Below are 15,761 nucleotides of genomic sequence, written 5' to 3' on the forward strand. Positions count from 1 at the left end.
GTGAGACTCCATCTCAAAAAAAAAAAAAAAGATCTTGAAATGGGCAGATCATCTTCGATTACCTGAATGGACCCTAAATAGAATGATGGTCTCCTTAAGAGAGGGGTGCAGTGGGAGATTAGCAGAAGAGGAGGTGATGTAATGATGGAAGCAGAGTTTGGAGTGGTGCATTTTGAAGGCAGAGGAAGGAGCCACAAGTCAAGATACACAGGCGGCCACTAGAAGCTGGGAAAAGGCAAGGAAACCAATTCCTTCCCCTCAGAGCTTACAGAAGAAACCAGCCCTGGCAATACTTTACCTTTAGCCCAGTGAGACTGGTTTCAGAGTTCTGACTTCTAGAACTGTGAGAGAATGAATTGGTATTGTTTTCAGCCACTGCGTTTATGATAATTCATCACAGCAGCAATAGGATACAATATATAATAATAATAGCATCAAGCCAGACACTTATCTAAGTGCTTTTGTATTCCTACTTAATTCTCACAATAATGGTTGGTGGTCAGCAATGTTCTTACTTTCATTTTATAGATGGGCAAACTGAATCAAGAGGACATTATACAATTTGTCAAACACATACCATTCAGATGTGCTGGAGTCAGGGCTTATATCAGACAATCAGGTATCTGATACCTGATTGGCACTGCCATCCATTGCTCTGTTGGTTTATCATGCATAATTTCTCCCTTATCTATTCCTTCCCTCTTGCCAACTGTTTGCCCACCCTGTGTTTCTTCGGTAGACCAGATTTTCACTGTTCTTAGTACACCTCCTTATGCCAGACTCTGTCATGCCCAATAAGCAGAACAAATGTCCTGACTTCTATCTTCTCTCATCCCAATAACCAACATTTCTTCCACCTAGTGCCAAATGTCTACATGTAAAACAGGTACATGTAAAACAGGTGATCCCTTTGGTTAGTTTTATTGGCCTGGGGCTCTGTTGAAAGGGCAGTGTAATCAGGCAAATGTGATGCAGTGCCAGCAACCTGGCACCCACCGTGTTTCCCAACTACTCCAGAAGGCAAGTTTTCTTGTTATCCCCATTTCACAGATGTGGCAATGGAGACTAGAGACACCAGGGAAGTCATTCAACTGGTCATTGGGTGAGGGTTGCATCCAAACCTAGGCAATGTGCCATCAGACCCTGTGACCTTGTCCATCACCTGCAGCTCTAACTGCACAGGGCTTAGGCGAGTTTAGTCTAAAGGTAAACTCCATAAGAGTGCAAAGAAGATCATCTGGACACAAGCCTCACAGCACGTGTGTAGGCGCTCTCTGCTCTCTGGGCATCAGTGCCTCATCTACAAAGTGGAAGAAAATAATAACAACTGCCTTATCGAGTTATTATAACAATGATAAAGCATATAGAGTTCATGTCTTACTCTATGGCAGAAAATAAGTGCTCAAAATTAGTTACTGTTTTATACACGTTTGCTTAAACATCGTATATACATAAGTGTGAGAAGCCAATGTGGCTGCTGGTAGGGATGGACAAATTCTCACCATTATTGTGAGAATTAAGTAAGAATACAAATTAAGTAAGAATTAAGTGAGAATTAAGTAAAAATACAAATTAAGTGAGAATTAAGTAAGAATACAAATTAAGTAAGAATTAAGTGAGAACTAAGTGAGAATTAAGAATACAAAAACACTTAGATAAGTGTCTGGTTTGATCGCTATTATTATTATATAATATATCCTATTGCTGCTGTGATGAGCTATCATAAACACAGTGGCTGAGAACAATACCAGTTCATTCTCTCACAGTTCTATCTGTAAGATAGAACTATGAGGAAGGAATGTCAACCACGAGCCAAGTCAAGAGCCGTGAGACAGACCCTCTAATAGCAGGTGTTGCTGTGGAGTACAGATGCCTCTTACTCAGACAGCTCCCTGCTCCTGCACAAGGAGCAGCAGAGATGAATTTATGTAATTATATGTTGCAAGTTGTGCCTGGTGCCCAGCTTGTGAGTAAGGCAGATCCAGGAGAGGCAGCTGAGAACAGCTTTCCTGGAGTCAGGCATAGGGTGGGGAAGGTCTGATGGAGAAGATAGACGGCCATTTTGCCTTAAAGACGCCATAGTGGCATTGACTTGTGGTATTGAGTGGCTTGGAGAAGTTGGTCCATGGGGGTTGGGATTGGGGAGTGAAGTTAGGGTGGATGCTGGGTCTGTGAAGTGGGGAATCCACAGACTAGGAAGTTGGGAGGTAGAACAAGTCAAAAGTAAGGAGGCAGTGAGCCCCACTGTACTCGGATGCTTGCAGTATGGGAGAATTGCTGTTCACATGTTGTCTGAGAAAACTATGGATTATCTCTTGCAGACAGAACTAGCAGATGCTGGGCATGGAACTGCTTCGTGAGTTTGAATTTTGAGTTTCATTAAAGGCTTTGACACCGTACTGCCCAAAGCAGAAACTTTTATGAATTCATAATGTGTTGGATTAATGCCAAATTTTTTTCCCACCAAAGACACCTGTCAATATTTTCCCACAGTGAACTGCATGTTTCAAATAATCTTTTAATACAACACATTTATTAAATTATACTTTTTTTGTTTTTATGTGAAATAACTAGCTTGCTAAGTGGAGATATAACTTCAGAAAAAAGAGAAAACGACTCTTTTAATCAGAAAATGTAGGATATGCTTGCCAGCCTTTTCGAAATATTACAAGTAGCTCAAGTGTAGCTTCTAACTCTCTTCATGGTCCCCAACTAGGAAACACTAAGAGTAAAGGAAGAAACGCAGACACAGAGTTTAAATAAATTTCCTATCTTTATGTGTTGACACAAATGGACATAAACACTATATAGTAAGCCTATGTGTTATGTATAAAGTAATGAGGAAAAATGTCTGTGAAGGTTAAATTTTTTTTTTTTTTTTTTGAGATGGAATCTCGCTCTATTGCCCAGGCTGGAGTGCAGTGGCCCCATCTTGGCTCACTGCAACCTCCGACTCCCAGGTTCAAGCGATTCTCCTGCCTCAGCCTGCTGAGTAGCTGTGATTATAGGCATGCGCTACCACACCCAACTAATTTTTTTTTTTGAGAGGGAGTCTCGCTCTGTCACCCAGGCTGGAGTGCAGTGGCCGGATCTCAGCTCACTGCAAGCTTCGCCTCCTGGGTTTATGCCATTCTCCTGCCTCAGCCTCCCGAGTAGCTGGGACTACAGGCACCCGCCACCTCGCCCGGCTAGTTTTTTTTTGTATTTTTTAGTAGAGATGGGGTTTCACCATATTAGCCAGGATGGTCTCGATCTCCTGACCTCGTGATCCGCCCGTCTCGGCCTCCCAAAGTGCTGGGATTACAGGCTTGAGCCAGTGCGCCCGGCCCCAACTAATTTTTGTATTTTTAGTAGAGATGGGGTTTCACCATGTTGGTCAGACTGATCTTGAACTCCTGACCTTGTGATCTGCCCACCTTGGCCTCCAAAAGTGCTGGGATTATAGGCGTGAGTCATTGTTCCCGGCCTGTGAAGGTTAATTTTACATGTCAACTTGGCTAGACTATAGTGCCAGTTATTTAGTCAAATATTAATCTAGGTGTTGGGAAGTTTTTTTTTTTTGAAATGGAGTTTCGCTCTTGTCTCCCAGGCTGGAGTGCAACGGCATGATCTTGGCTCACTGCAACCTCCACCTCCTGAGTTCAAATGATTCTCCTGCCTCAGCCTCCTGAGCAGCTGGGATTACAGGCACCTGCCACCATACCCAGATAATTTTTGTATTTTTAGTAGAGATGGAGGTTTCACCATGTTGGCCAGGCTGATCTCGAACTCCTGACCTCAGGTGATCCACCCACCTCAGCCTCCCAAAGTGCTGGGATTACAGGCTTGAGCCACTGCACCTGGCTAGGAAGGTATTTTATAGACATGGTGAATACCTACAATCAGTTGACTTTAAATGAAGGAGATTACTTTCCATAATGTGAGTGGGCCTCATTCAATCAGTTGAAGGCCTTCACAGCAAAAACTCAGGTTTCCCAGAGAAGAAAAAACAATGCTGCCTCAGGATCGAGTTTCCTTTCTGAGTTTCCAGCCTGCCAGCTGGCCCTACACATTTTGGACTTGCCAGCCCCACAATTACTTTAGATAATTCTTCAAAATAAATCTGTCTCCCTCTCTTTAGCCCCCTCTCTTTACACACACACACACACACACACACACACACACGTTTCCTGTTCGTTCTGTTTCTCTGGAGTACCCTGAGGTTCTCCAGATACAATGGCCATGAACAACAGACAAAGTCAGGCTCATTTAGAACCACAACATGTACACATGCACATCTATATGCTGATATTCAAGGGTCTAAGACCATGCACATCTTATATTATGCATAAGGTAGCCGCAAGTCCATTGTGCAACAAACCTCATCATTAAACCTGATAAATAAAAGCAGCATGTGTATGGTCATTTATTTGTTAAATAACCAAGTATGTATTGAGTGCTTATTATGCGTCAAGTTCACATAAGCATCTTTCAATTGAATATAGACATTGTTGCATATAATCGTATGCAAATGCATCCAGAAACATTTCTGAATCCATAGTCCTTTATTTATTTGAATTGCTAACAGATTCAAAAGTGCGATTATTCTCATGTGGGTGTTTGTGATGATTTTTGATATTAAAAAGGCTTCTTTGTGTTAGTAAAGGTTGAGAATCAACAATAGATAGCACTTGGCTTATAAAATATGAATTACAGAATAGATGCAATATACCCCACTTGAATTCTGATGGAGTCTGAAGGGGATATCAATCACATGCCATCTGCTCTGATTTCCCATACAAATGATAAATGGACACTAGAGTTATATATGAATCAAAATAATTAACTTTAACACTGGTAATGCTGTATTCGAGGAGGGGGCATGGACCCAAGGCTCAAATGGCCTGCAGTGTCTTCCCCTTGAACTGAACTTACCACCAGGCCATAGATGGAGCAGGTGGCCAAATACATGCCTTGTCCCATCCCAACCTCTGAGGTAGCAACTGCCTTGAATGTTTACCCTAAGGCAGAGGGAGAAGAATACAGGGCAGGTTAGAGTAGGGAGGGGAGGGAAGAGAGAACCAAAAATACTCATGTATCCTGCTCGGTGCTTCTTGCTCATAAATGCACCAAATAGATCCATCACTTCTTTTCCTGGGAAAGGATTAAAGGGAGCATTTCACTGTGGAAACTGAGGGACATGGTAATGCCCCGATGAAACTATAGCATTTCCTGTAGGCCTCTCAACCTTCCAATTTTTTGGTAAAGATGACCTGGGAGGAAACTCTCCCAAGTAAGTAGAAAGGACTCTGGGGTAAGGCAGGATGATTTTTGCTAAGCAGAGCTCTGTCATTTATTAGCGGGGTCACTTCGAGCAGTTCACCTAACCTCTCTATGCCTTAGTTTCTGCAGTTGTAAATGGGGGAGGGGGTAATAACAATGTGTACCTCAAAATTACTATGCAAATTATATAAATGACTACGTGAAAGGCAGTAGCAACAGTACCTGGCTTACAGTATTCATTGCATTGGTGTTAACTATTATTAAATTGAGATGATCTTATTGATGCACTAAGACTATGTATAAGAATTTTTAAGTGATTATAACCAAAGTAAGGCCTGTCCTTTAGACTCTTCCATTCATTTATTCAAAGCATATATTGAGAGCCTTCTATAGGCCTGTCATTGTGCAAGGAAGACAGAGATGCAGAGTCAAAATATTCACTGTCCTCAAGCCATTGAGATTCTAGCGAAAGAAATAGGTAAGGAAACAATAACAATCTATAATAATAAAAATGGTGAAAGAGGTGAATTCAAAGGACAGCACTGTGATGACTAATTTTATGTGTCAACTTGACTAGGTCATGGGGTGACCAGATATTTAGTCACACGTTATTGGATGTTCTTGTGAGGGTGTGTTTGGATGAGATTAATGTTTAAATTGGTGGACTGAGTAAAGCAGATTGCCCTCCCTAATGGCAGTGGGCCTCATCCTATCAGTCGATGACCTGAATAGAACAAAAATGCTGACTGACTCTCCCCTGAATAAGAGACAATTTCTCTTGTCTGACTGCCTTTGAACTGGGACATTGTTTTTTCTGCCTTTGATGTCAAGTTGAAACACAGGCTCTTTCTGGATCTTGAACCTGCTGGCCTTTGGACTAGAACTATACCATTGGTGCTCCTAGTTCTCAGAACTTTGGGCTTGAACTGGAACTATGCCATTGACTCTCCTGGTTCTCCAATTGCCTATTCACCCTGCATCCTGCATCTCTTGAGACTTGTTAGCCTCCACATAATATGAGCCAATTCCTATTCTTTCTCTGTCTCTTGCTTCTGTTTCTCTGGAGAACCCTATTACAAGCTCCTTGCCCAGGTTGGAGGGAGGATTATAGGAGACTTTCTGGAAGGAGGAAAAACCATATCAAGCCAATGTTACCAAAGTGAAGGAAGGAGGATTTCAGGGACAAGGGAGAATTTTACAGTACTACAATTGCAGACTGGACAAATGGGATGAGTAATGAAAAGTGTCACTTGGTTTGGCAACAAAAAGATCATTGGTCAAGAGTGGTGTCTGTGGAGTGATGAGGGAAGAAGTTCAGTTGTAGGGGGTTGAGGTATCAGGTGAGGTTGAGGAAGTGTGCACAGGAAGTGTAGGCAACTCGTTTCAGATGCTTGACTGTGAAAGGAATGAGAAAGATGGGTCTGTACCTGTGAGGGTGCTGTGAGCTCAAAGATGGCTTGTGCTGAGATAAAGGAGAGTTGAGTGTGTTTAAAGCTGAAGGGAAGGGGCAAGTAGGAAAGGAGGGGATAATGATGAGGATGATGAGAGATAGAGAGAGAGAAGAGAGAGACAGACAGAGAGAGATCGAGAGAGATCATCATCAATATCCCAAGGTACCTATGGAGCTGGGAGGCTGGATTCATGCTAGGATTTTTCTCACACCAGAGGGAGTCCTATGAGGAGCCTCTTTGGGGCCAGGAGGGTAGGTGGCAAGCAAAGGATGGAGGCAGGTTGTTGTGTAGGGCTGGGATTGGGATGTTGGGGAATTTCCACCTGATGGCTTTTGGCTCCTCTGTGCAGTGGATGCAAGGGCATCTTCTAAATGAGGGGTAAGAGAAATAAAGTATAGGAGGCTTGGAAAGAGAGCAAGATGATATGGTTTGGCTCTGTGTCCCCACCCAAATCTCATCTCAAATTGTAATCTCTCCACCTGCCCGCCCCCGGGTTGAGGGAGGGGCCTGCAATTCCCACGTGTCAAGGAAGAGAGGTCATTGGATCATGGGGGCAGTGTCTCCCATGCTGTTCTTATGATAGTGAGTGAGTTCTCATGAGATCTGATGGTTTTATGTGTTTGACAGTTCCTCCTTCACGTGCTTTCTCTGCTGCTGCCTTGTGAAGACGGTGCCTGCTTTCCCTTCCACCGTGATTGTAAGTTTCCTGAGGCCTCCCCAGGTATGTGTAACTGTAAGTCAATTCAACCTGTTTCCTTTATAAATTACCCAGTCTGGGGTATTTCTTTATAGCAGTGTGAAAACAGACTGATGCACAAGGCATGTACAAGAACCACTGTGGGGAAAAGATGAGCAGTCCAAATGGGGAAGCCAGGAGGACTGCCCTGTATTTTTAAGGTCCCAGGAAAGCCAGAGACTTGGAAAGCATTAGGCCATTAATCCACATGTTCATGGGCTGTCACAGAAGAGATTTTAGAGATCATTTGGTATGATTGTTCCTCTTTTCCAGCCTCTTCTCATTTTACATATGAGCAAACCGAGGACCAGAAAAGATTTGAAGTATCTCCCTGTGTGTTAGTCTGTTCTTGTGTTGCTATAAAGGAATACCTCAGGCTGGGTAATTTATAAAAAAAAAGAGGTTTAATTGGCTCACAGTTCTGCAGGCTGGACTGGAAGCGTGGTGCCAGCATCTGCTTCTGGAAAGGGCCTCAGGAAGCTTACAATCATGGCAGAAGGCAAAGGGGAGCTGATGTATTACATGTTGAGAGTGAGAGCAAGAGAGAGGTGGTGGGAGGTGCCACACACTTTTAAACAGTTAGATCTCACATGAACTCAGAACACGAATTCACTCATTACCATGGGGATGGCACCAAGCCATTCATGAGGGATCCGCCCTCAAGACCAAAACACCTCCTACTACTAGGCCCCACCTCCAACACAGGAAGTCACATTTCAACAGGAGATTCGGAGGTGACAAATATCCAAACCATATCACCTTGTGAACTAACAACAGAGCATAAAAGAACCCAGGTCCCTGGGCTCCCAGACTCCTATCTTTCTCCCTTAGCACACAGCAATCTCTGCTTTGATCCTTGGTAGAATAGTTGGTGTTTGATGCTAACATGGTGGCGGGCTACATTTCCACTAAATGCAGGTCTTCTTCCTCTGATTGAGTTGTCTCCCCCTTGCAGATTAAATGAAGGGTTCTTTGTGAGTTTAAAACTCATATATCACTGTGTGATGGCCAAGCTGGATGCTACGCTGCTCACGTCCCATTACTCAATGAGATGCAGGGCCTTTGTTCCCTCATTCTGCTTTGCAAACAAACATTCTGTCCTTCCCAGACACCATTGAGACTGTCTGCATCCACCTAAAGACAAGATAAACTGCAGAGGAGACTTCCAGAAATGCTGATCAAGAAACTAGATATGTGCTATTTTAAAAATAATAAATCAGTAGTTAATTGAAAATGTAATAGTCAGAATAATAGAATAGCTAGAAATTTGACCAAGCATGAATAAGCCAAAAGCTCCCAATGCACTGTGAATTAATCATCAACCCATGTATTGGTAGAAGACAATTTCAATGCATACATCAAAGGAAGGGCAGAACACTAAAAAAGCCTCGGGTAATCAGAATAAGTAAATCCATTTCAAGGTGAAATTCACTTTATAAGAAAAAATGAATTATCCTAGATGCTTGGGAGCCTAGGGTATTTCTAGCTCAGCATCCACACTGAGGAGGCACATAAACACATTATTTGCTAAATGGATTGGAACTCTGGTTAGAGTTCTGTCCTGCTGTGAAATCTTGCTTCTTTGTTCTTGAGACTTTTCCAGATATAGCAAATTGCCCTTCAGAGGAGTCCATGAGGGCATAGTACAAACAAATTCACCACAAAAATATTCTTGTTCTCCTGAGACCGCGAGTACAGTGTTGAAAGGCACCCAAGGCAATTCCTGCATTCTTTGGTTCATTGAACTCAATTATTTATTGAGTACCTACATATGTAAGCACCACTGTGGTAAATGCTAGCGTTACAAAGATAAATTGGGTCTCTGGTTTTGAAGAAAAGACAGACAGGAAAGTATTTCATACACTCATAGAGGCAAGAATATAAGAAGACCATCTCTGCTCTGTGGGCAGGAAGTTTCAGAGAAGGGGAGATCATGTGAAAATAGTCATTGTTAGCACTTTAATCCTGCCAATTAGAGAGACTTGTAATAATAGTTATCAGTCCCCTCCCACCTCACCAATCAAAAGCTGGGAAAGAGAAAGCAAAGGGTGGAGAAGGAAGTCGGATGTGGTTCCGTGGTGGGATTTTTCAAAGGAGACATGAAACATGAGAACTGGAGAGAAGAAATCCCTCTGATAATGGGACGTGGGTAGATCTAATATCAGGCCAGAGCCAAAAACTCTCTTCAGGGCTCCATCTCTTCCACTGCTCTCCCCCTTTTCCCTCTCAGCTCTGCTGTTCCCTGCGCAGGGGCCTTGTTCTCTCCTCCACAGGGTGGGTTCCTCCATGTGGCAGGGAAAATGGCTGCCAGCAGTTCTAGTCCAACACCATTCTAACCTAGGAACCTTAGTTGAAAGGGAAAACGTCCTTCCCCGAGTTTTCAGGAAACATCCCAGGAAAGATATCTGGCCTTGCTTAGTCATGTGACTGTTGGACCAATCAAGGTTGCCAAATGTCTGAAATACAAAGACTGGCCAGACCCAAAGCAGAAGCCCACCCCAGTGGCCCGAAAGAGAGGATGCTGTAGATGAGAGCTCCTTCAGAACACGTGGAGTGGTGGTAGGGGGATACATTTCCTCAGAGAAATTGATATCATGACCAGAAAACCAGAGAAAGGTATTGGGAAGGTAAACACCAACACCACAATCAAATAAAACAAACAATCAGATGTCTACTGTGTAAGAGAACCAGCCTTTTGAGATGTAGAAATATTGACATGTTTGACTCTTTGGCTTCTCTTAAGCCAGTCCTTTAAGTCTGGGCTTCCTAAAATCTTCCCAGCCTCATGAAACAGAGTCCTGCCATGAACTGACTAAGCTGGCCCCGGAAGAAAGTGAGTAACTCTAGGGCTCCAGCAGCCCTGGGCCTTTCCTTGTTGCATTACAGCCGAGAGGATTAATATCTTGACCCACCTATTTATTACCCAGTAGTCAGGAGGCACTGCTTTATGTCATTTGTACCCTTAAGACTCTGAGGAAGGAATTCATTCAGCCAATAATGGTAATCTGTTCTGCAACAACATGGTGTGAAGATAGTTAAAGGATAGTGACTTGTAGTGAATGTTCACATGGAGGCAGGCACCCCAGCACCCGCTAGCACCTGTCACAGCTGATGAGTGTGCACCCCGCCACACTGCCACTACTGCTAGCATGTGTGAAGGAGGATGGATCCTGTTGCCACTGCACTATGAAATACTTTGGCTGATACCATCCATTGGAGTGTGGTGACCAAGTCCTGGAGCGCTTCATTCCCCCATTACAGCAGTGGATTCCTAAACTTGAGGAGCAATAGAACAAAGCTGGGGCCTGATACAAGTCCCCCAGAGTTAGAGCACACAGTCCAGGAGTTAGAAGCTGAGTGTTAGCCCACTAAAATCTTCCAGAAATGATGCCAGTTGACTGAATGTACCTTACCCCACAATCAAACCTTTTGAGGTAATCAAATGGGAAAAAAGGTGGGGGGGGGGGTGGAACTATCCAAAGGTTAGTTCTTCAAAACTGCTAGTTCTTAGCAGCTTCAAAAATCAGCCCAGAAACGTCAGCCCAGAAAGATGAGTAAGAACCAAGGTAAGAACTCTGACAACTCAAAAAGCCAAAGTGCCTTCTTTCCTACAAACAACCACACCACCTCTCCAGCAAGGGTTCTGAGCTGGGCTGAGATGGCTGAAAGGACAGAAGCAAAATTCAAAATATGGATGAAATGAATATTATTGAGATGCAGGAGTACATTGAAACCTAATCCATGTGAAGAATCACAATAAAACAATACAGGAACTGACAAAATAGCCAGTATAGAAAAGACTATAACCGACTAGATAGAGCTGAAAAGCACACTATAAGAATTTCGTGAGGCAATCACAAGTATTAATGGCAGAACAGACCAAGCTGAGGAAAGAATCTCGGAGCTCGAAGACTAGCTTTCTGATATAAGACAGTCAGAAAAGAATAGAGAAAAAGAATGAAAAGGAGTGAACAAAACCTCTGAGAAATATGAGATTATGTAAAGAGATCAAATCTGTGACTCACTGATGTCCCTGAAAGAAATGGGGAGAGTGTCAGTAACTTGGAAAACATGTTTCAGGACATCATATGTATTAGGGTTCTCTAGAGGGACAAAACCCTCTAATAGGATAGCTGTATATATAAAGGGGAGTTTATTAAGGAGTATTGACTCACATGATGACAAAGTGACGTCCCACAATAAGCCATCTGCAAGCTGAGGAGCAAGGAAGCCAGTCTAAATCCCAAAATCTCAAAAGAAGGGAAGCCAACAGTGCGGCCTTCAGTCTGGCCGAAAGCCCAAGAGCCCCTGGAAAACTACTGGTGTAAGTCCAAAAATCCAAAAGTCCAAAAATCCAGAGTCTGATGTTCGAGGGCAAGAAGCATCCAGCAGGAGGAAGATGAGGACTGGAAGACTCAGCAAGTAAGCTCCTTCCACCTTCTTCTGCTTGCTTTTGCGAGCTGTGTTGGCAACTGACTCAAATGTTAGTCTCCCCTGACAACACCCAGATACACCCAGAAACAATACTTTGCATCCTTCAATCCAATCAAGTTGGCACTTACTATTAACCATCATATCATCCATGAGAACTTCCCAAGGGAAGATGATCAGGAAAAGTAACTAATAAAACAGAAGATCAGGAAAAATAACTAATGGGTACCAGGCTTAATACTTGGGTGATGAAATAATCTGTACAACAACCCCCTGTGATAGGCGTTTACCTATGTAACAAACCTGCACATGAACCCCTGAACTTAAAAGTTAAAAAAAAAAAAAAGGACAGTGCCTTAGTGTTGATGCAAATGACAGGATCTCATTCTTTTTTATGGCTGAATAGTACTCCATTATGCATTTATAGCACATTGCCTTTTTTCATTCATCTGTTGGTGAACACTTAGGTCCTTCTAAATCTTGGCTATTGTGAACAGTGCTGTAACAAGTATGAGAGTGCAGATATCTCTTTGATATACTGATTTTCTTTCTTTTGGGTATACACCCAGCAGTGGGATTGCTGGGGATGGTCTTCTTGTGTAGTATTTTGCAGGGGCTCTCCACATTTCCTGTATTTGAATGCTGGCCTCTCTAGTGAGGTTGGAGAAATTTTCATGGGTGATATCCTCAAATATGTTTACCAAGTTGCTTACTTTTTTCCCCTGTCTTTCAGGGATGCCCATGAGTCATAGATTTGGTCTCTTTACATAATCCCGTTTCTCAGAGGTTTTGTTCATTCTTCTTTATTGTTTTTTTGTTTTTGTCTGCCTGAGTCATTTCAGACAGCAGGTCTTTAAGCTCTGAGCTTCTTTCATTGGCTTGGTTTATTCTGCTGTTAATATTTGTGATTGTATTCTGAGATTCTTGAAGTGAGTTTTTTAGCTCTATCAGCTCAATTTAGTTACTTGTTAAAATGGCCATTTTGCCAATCATCTCCTGTATCATTTCATTGCATTCTGTAGAATCCTTCTATTGTGTTTTACCTTTCTCCTGAATGTCAATGTCTTTGTACGTATTCAGATTCTGAATTCTATTTCTGTCATTTCAGCCATTTCAACCTGGTTAAGAACTATTGCTGGGGAACTACTGCAATTGTTTGAAGACACTCTGGCTTTTTGAGCTGCCAATAACAAGAAGACACTCTGATTTTTTGAGTTGCCAGAATTCTTGTGCTGGTTCTTTTTCATCTGTGTGGGCTGATGTTCCTTCAATCTTTGAAGCTGCTGTTTTTTGGATGGGTGTTTTTGTTTGTTTGTTTGCTTTTTTGCTTTTATCTTCTTTGATGCCATTGGGGGTTTGATTATGGTATAAGATGTGTTCGGTTGACTTTGACTCGCTTCAGTTCTAGTCTGACCCTAGGTCATGGAGGAGCCCCCCTCTGATTACTGTCTCTAATGCCTGCATTTCTTTTCTTGGGTGCTCTGGTCCAAGGGCCTCCCTCAGGCGGGGGCTGCAGTTGGCAGACAAGCTGTATTCTTGCTGGATTGGCCCTAATATGCTATCTGTGTGCCTCCCAAGGAAACATGGGATTGTGCCTCCTTGCAGAGTTCAGACAGAAGCAGGACCACTGGGCTAGAAGCTCTAATTGGTGTAGCCCATCTGGCTATGAGAGGCGGGAGTAGGCGGAGTGGCCTGCCCTGCCATTTGGGCATTTCCAGGACGACAGGAGGCTGTGCTTCTTGGCAAATTCAGGCAGAAGTAAGACCGCTGGGCTAGAAACCCTAGCAGATACATGTTGTCAGGCTACCAGTGGTGGGGTTAGGTGGGAATGCCTGTCTTGCTGTCTGGGTGCTCCCTAGGACAACAAGAGGCTGTGCCCACTACCTAAATTCACGTGGATGCAGGACCACTGGACCAGAAGCTGTAGCAGGCATTGCCTGCCTGGCTACTAGTGGCAGGGGGCAGGTGGGGTCACCTGCCTTGCCATTCAGGTGTTTCCCCGGACAATAGGAGACTGCACCTGCTGGCTGAATTCAGACAGAGCAGAATCACTGGGCCAGAAGCTCTAGCAAGCATTGCCCACCTGGATACCAGTGGTGGGGGTGGGTGGAGTCATGTGTCCTGCCATCCTGGTGCTTTTTGGGACAACAGGAGGCTGCACCTTCCAGCTTAGTTCACACAAAAGCAGGACTGCTGGGCTGGAAGCTCTAGCAAGCGTTGCCTGCCTGGCTACCAGTAGCAGAGGTAGGTGGAGTGGCCAGCTGAGTTCAGACCACAGCAGACCACTGGGTCAGAAGCCACTGGTCCCGTCTGGTGAGGGAGAATGGAGCAATCTTATTGCCCCCAGGCACCACAACGGTGGCCTCTATCATGGCTACGGCACCAGTGCTGGTCTGCTCCAGGGTCCAAGGCTTGTAAAGGTGTTCAGGCCCCACAAAACATCTAGTGGCTCTTTGCCTCAGTCTAGAAGCACAGTTCAGGGGACAGGGGACCAAGGGGATTCTGCCATTCCCAGTCTTGCATAGGTCTCTGTAGAACATGAATTCTCCTGGGGGTTCTTACTCACTTATCCTTTCCCATATTCGAGAGGTTCTCTGGCTCCTCAATGAGGGGAAACCATGCAGGAGCTTCGCTCCTCTCTGTTCTCTGTGTCCCCTTGCTGCCTTGACAGATCCTGACATGGTTTCTCAGCTAATCTGCCTACAGGGTCAGTGTTCACTAGCCCTTTTGTTTCCTCTCTATGAGAACAGCATATATGAGCTGCTTCTATTCTGCTCTCTTAGCCCACTCTCCTTATTTATCTGTTCAAATAGTTCTTGGTAGAGTCCGTAGGTTTTCCTAAAGATCAGATCATATAATCTGCAAACAGGGATAATTTGACTTCCTCCTTTCCATTTGGGATGCCCTTTATTTCTTTTACTTGTCTGATGGCTCTAGCTAGGACTTCCAGTACTATATTGAATAACAGTGGTGAAAGTGGGCATCCTTGTCTGTTCCAGATCTTAGAAGAAAGGCTTTCGGTTTTTCCCCATTCAGTATAATATTAGCTGTGGGTCTGTTGTATATGACTTCTATTGTATTGAGGTATGTTCTTTCTATACCCAGGTTTTTGAGAGTTTTTTTTTTTTTATCATGAAGGGATGTTGAATTTTATCAAATGTTTTCCAGCATCAGTTGAAATGATAATACAGTTTTTGTTCTTCATTCTGTTTATATGAGGTATCATGTTGATGGATTTGTATATGTTGAACAATCCTTTTTAATGTGCTGCTGGATTTAGTTTGCCAGTATTTTGTTGAGAATTTTTGCATCAATGTTCATCAAGAATACTGGCCTGAAGCTTTCTTTTTTTGTTGTGTCTCTGCCAGGGTTTGGTATCAGGATGATGCTGGCCTCACACAACAAATTATGGTGGAGTCCCTCCTCCTCAATTTTTTGGAATAGGTTCAGTAGGAATGGTACTAGCTGTTCTTTGTACGTGTGGTACAATTTGAGTGGATATTCATCTGGCCCTGGGCTTTTTTGGTTGGTAGGCTATTTATTACTGATTCAATTTCAGAAATCATTATTGGTCTGTTCAGGGATTCAATTTCTTCCTGGCTCAGTCTTGGGAGGATGTATGTTGTCCAGGAATTTATTCATTTCTTCTAGATCTCCTAGTTTGTATGAATAGAGGTGTTCATAATTGTTTCTGATGGTTATTTGTATTTTTGTGGATCAGTGGTACTATCCCCTTTGTCACACATAATTGTGTTTATTTGAATCTTCTCTAATTGTGTTTATTTGGATTTTTTGTATTTTCTTGTTTATTAGTCTGGTTGTCTATTTTATAATTTTTTTCAAAAAGCCAATTTGTGGATTTGTTGATCTTTTGATGTTTT

The 15,761-nt window shown here is 43.2% G+C and overlaps 1 long non-coding RNA gene across 1 annotated transcript in view; it reads right to left on the minus strand.

Moving 5' to 3' along the window:
* LOC110744013 overlaps positions 1 to 15,761 on the minus strand; it is a 73,119-nt gene that overhangs the window by 27,825 nt on the left and 29,533 nt on the right. The window lies entirely within an intron of this gene.

Source organism: Papio anubis, chromosome 8 (genome assembly GCF_008728515.1).
Source record: "Papio anubis isolate 15944 chromosome 8, Panubis1.0, whole genome shotgun sequence".
Taxonomy (NCBI): domain Eukaryota; kingdom Metazoa; phylum Chordata; class Mammalia; order Primates; family Cercopithecidae; genus Papio; species Papio anubis.